Source organism: Primulina eburnea, chromosome 6 (assembly GCF_022965805.1).
Source record: "Primulina eburnea isolate SZY01 chromosome 6, ASM2296580v1, whole genome shotgun sequence".
NCBI classification, from domain to species: Eukaryota; Viridiplantae; Streptophyta; class Magnoliopsida; order Lamiales; family Gesneriaceae; genus Primulina; species Primulina eburnea.
The window spans coordinates 31533840-31538532 of NC_133106.1; the positions used below are offsets into that span (position 1 = coordinate 31533840).

Genomic DNA, 4693 nt, shown 5'->3' on the forward strand with positions numbered 1-4693 from the left:
TTCATTAAATTTGTATACGAACCAGACCGGGCGTTGCCCGTTGCCCATCCCTATCATCACTGCATCTAAAAAGGATCTCTCACTAAATGAAATCTTGCACCATACGTCACTGTTCAAACATCATCGAACAACTAAACTCTTCGGCTTATTAATTTTGGTCGTGTCTTATAAGTACGTACTTATGTTAATGAGCTAACCTAAGTTCGCGTTGAGTATTTGTGTTTGGGAGACATACATATATATATGCACGTATCGTGTGACATTAGTTTTCGAGAAAATAAAATTGTCCTAACACAATTCGAAAGAGATCGTTTGCTACTCCGACCATGGACATGCATGTGGTGAGGGTCAATGAACAAATAAATAGTAAAGAAATACATACAAATTAACTACAAAAAGTTGACATCACATATTGTTGGACACAAATTTACGACACAAATATTGGCAAAGAAACAACATTTAACGTGACAAAAATTCCAAAAATCAAATGTGTGGGATGGTGACCTTGTTATTTTATACGAGTGTATTAATATCGATAGATCAAAATAGCAACATATATAAATTAAAATTTAGATAGATTGATCAAAGGGTCCACGTGTTTGGACTTGGGAAATTCCTGATCCATAGTTTTCCCCTACATTTTTCTCCATCCCTTGTACTCCATACCCAACAATTCCCTGTAGGAAAACCATACCTTAGTACACAAGATGATTAAAGGCTAACGTTATTTGCATTAAATATTGAATAATGGAAATATTGTAAGATTTAAAGAAACGGCCCACAATTTTTCTTTGTTGAGTAATTTGAAATTGATTGAAAAATCATTTGTCTGAACAAAAAGAAGACTTATTTATATTGAGTCTTTCTGAGACCAATAATTGCATGCAATGCATTCTCTCAATCTTCAAATAGAAATAAGACATGGGCGATGTAGATTAACTAATCATATATAAGAATTCTTGATTAAATGCTACAGATATACATATATATAGATGAATTATTCAATTGGTTTCTTGTACCACAGTCTTTAATTATTATGATAATGTGTTATATTGTCTGTACCACATAAGTAACAAAAAAAATACATTAGCCAACTTTGATTGATCAAGGAATCGCCTCGAAAACGAAATCGAGCCCTGATGACAGCAAGAGTTTAGATTTTTGTTTGAATAAAAAGGAGGGACATGATTATTACTTGTATTGCTTCCATGGCTTCTGCCTCTGATGAATTGAAATCGTAAAATAAACTAGCTGCAGAAAGCTTCATGGAAAGAAACTACAAAAATATATATATATATATGAAGGTGAGAAAATTGTTAAATAAATATAGACAATTAATTAAATAACTTAAAAGAAAATTAGTTTTTGATATTGAAGCTTACGTCGATTTGGTTTTGCAGAGATCGTACGTAATTAATTATCACATCCAACATTACAGCCATTCCCATTGTCTGAAAATAAATATCTATTTATTTTATTTACAATCATAAATAAATAAAATTATATGCAAGATGAAAAAATCTACCTTGTAACACCCTGGAACCAGATCTTGTAAGCACCTCAGCTTTTCATTTATTTTCTCTCTTCGTAACTAGTTCATTAAAAAAGCGCAAAATTTTTAAATCAGAAACCTTTAGTTTTCATAGGGAAGTTTCTACAATCAAATGCCGGATCGGCATCGAAAAAGATATTAAAATTTAAGGATAAGCATATGTTTTAACCTGTAATAAATTGGCATGAATACACTGAAAAAATTGTTTGATTCAAACTATATATCAGAAAAAATATGTACCCTTTCAGCTAAACTGTGGCTATCAGTGGCCTGCCCTCTCTTTGCTCTAACATGAACTACTTCTCGTGGCTTCTCTACAAATTCTCTACCACTGGTTCTTTTCCTCTTCTTCCCACAATAATTCTACAAAAACCACAGGAAAAAATAAATAGATCGGTCTAAAAAATTGAGTAAGGGCTCAATAAATTTCGTACAAAAGATTAAAAAAAAGGAACCCTAGCTAGTTATTCGATTAACCTTGTTAGGTGGTGTTGCGATATCCTGTTCCAGAAGCCGAATAAGTTGAGTTTACCAAGTTGAAGTTTAGGCCGTTGCATCCGTGGCTCGATGGGAAGAAGTTGGATGATAAATGAGGAACCTGAATGCTAGGCTCGTTAAAAATAGCAGGCAGTTGATGAGGTTGATGGTGATCGGAAAACACATCAAAGGGCATGATCCCTTGTGTATTTGTATCGAAACTTTGTACTGAAACCAAGTTATGGAACAGTTCCATGTTGGAATTAATGTGTGGGAGAGAAGGCTTAGGGTTATGTAACCCTATATTGAATTCTTCCATTGAAATAGTTTGTGTTGGGTATCACAAAAGGGCAATATATAAGTTTTTAGTTCTGCGTGATTTCACTATGAGATTTTATTTTTATTGTTTGCCCATACGTCATTGTTTTCTCAATTTTATTTTATTTTTATCGTTTGTTATTTCGTACAAATTTGTTTGGAAATGGACCAAAATGCAACATGATATTCCGCGTTCGTGCGATATCATGCATGGAATGAAAAAACAACTTATGAATTTTGGCTAAATAAATATAAGCCTAGTGCATGTACGTATCCGTTGAATAGATCTAATCTTAAATAGTAAGACTTTTGAGTATCACATATGACACGGGACTACTGTTGGCGAATTGAAAGGGCCTAATCTAATTTCCGGGCAATCGAATACGTAATATTAGAACTTTGCTCTAATTTTTCGTTTTAAATTATGTAAGTCGTCGTGGTTTACTTTTAGAACAATGAATTGTTTTCTCTTTTCAGTTTTAGTAATTTTTGTTGAAGATCTAACGTCGCGTTGGAAAAGATAATGAGATGTTAGACATTGCCTACGTATATGCAACACTCGAGCAAAAAAAAGACAATAAATGAAAACAAGGACTGACTTGTTGGATCAGACTGAACTTTGACGAAAATGGTCATTTACAAGACAAATAAGTATGAATCGTGAAACTTGGGTGGAACTTATGTGTTGGAAATTCGTCCGATCCATAAAACCGAAAGGCATATGGTAAAGGATTTTTAAGAGTTTTTTTTTTTCTTTTTCTCTCTTTTGTTCACAAGTTTTTTCAGTATTTTCATGTCGGTATTAGTTACATGTTAAATTTTTGAGCAAATTTAAATTTTTGGGAATTGATTGGACTATGTTCCTATCTATTGACTATTAACATGCATGGTTCCGGTTCACACACATTGTGAGATCCAAGTCCTTGAACCCAATTATCACATCGGCCTAACTCTCTTATAGGTATATAACACTTAAAACTCTTCATTCTTCTCATTCTACACTCTGCGTTAAAATAATACACTCTCAAAACTCTCTCTCTTTTTACAAAGAACGTGAAGGTCCATATGGAGGGATTCAAGTTTTCTTGTTATTAACCTTTATTTCAACACTAGCAGAAGATTGTAAGTGAAACATGTATTTTCTTGATACTTTTATAATATTATCTTTATGTTATGTTAAGTTTAAATATGTGATGTATTGCATGACGATAGATTTCAACAAACATTTTGGTGATGTCTTGATCTTATTTGTGACCTAGTCTAGTAAAGTAAAACTAGAGACTTATGATCCAATGTTGGGAGTTAAGCCAGACATTCGTGATCCAATCTGGGGAGTTAAGCCAGATACTTATGATCTAGTCTGAGGAATTAAGCAGATATTTGATGTTATTGTTTTCTGTTTACTTGTCAATAATTTTTGATCATATGATATATATAATAATATATAAAATATTATGATGTTTTTAAACTTGAAGATATGTTCCCTCCAATTACCGAGTGATGACCATATCACTTACCTCTTACATTTTATTTTAGATGAGAATGAGATAGAAGATCAAGAATCGGCTGAATTTTGGGGATGGCGATTCGGCTAGGAAATTACTATTTTTTTATAGTGTTGACTTTTATTGAATAAGTTGAACATTGTGTTTGTTTGTTTGTTTTTTTAAATTAGATTGTAATATAATGAATTCATTGAATAAAGTTTATTTTAGATTAAAAATACTATAAAGGCTTAGTGTTTTTGGTCAATTTAATTATTGAATTCCAAGAACATTGCATGTTCATGCCATGCATCTCGGGGCGTGACATTTCAATTAGTATCATAACCAACCACTCTTAATACGATGTGGTTCGGAGACGAACCAAGCGGAAGCTGGTGGGCATGTGAGGCCCGAGGTCGAAGAGGGCAGGGATGATCGTTGGTGCCATGATGTTGTATGGACAATGAACGGCTTCTAGTAGAATTATATACTAGGACAAAGAAACTTGAATGAACCAATCTTACCTCGGAAGGATATGAATTTCAAAAGTGTTCAGATATGTGATTATACAGTTGATGAGTGCTTAAATTATTTGATAGGTGTTACTGATAATGTCAAGAAGGGACATCTTCTTTTCGAGAGTTCATCATATAAGAATTCCAAATTTAAGTGTGCTTGATTTAGAGCAATTTTGGGATTGACGTGACCCCCTGATAACTTTTCTAAGGTGTGTGTGAGAGGGAATATAAGTATGATGGAAAGACTCGACTTGATAGAGTGAGGGCATGCGTCGAAGTTAAGGCACTACACACACCTTGTGGAAAATGATAATCTAAAAACAATTTTTTTAACTATCTAGATG

The 4693-nt window shown here is 33.1% G+C and overlaps 1 long non-coding RNA gene across 1 annotated transcript; it reads right to left on the reverse strand.

Annotated features, from left to right (window-relative positions):
* Nucleotides 1-360: 360 nt before the first annotated feature.
* Nucleotides 361-2339, reverse strand: LOC140833472 (uncharacterized). The gene is made up of 6 exons (XR_012118489.1): nt 2030-2339; nt 1793-1915; nt 1526-1591; nt 1383-1451; nt 1196-1276; nt 361-677 (listed from the first exon to the last, which is right to left on the reverse strand). It is a non-coding gene; the product is annotated as an uncharacterized lncRNA (long non-coding RNA).
* Between the last annotated feature and the right edge of the window lie 2354 nt (nt 2340-4693).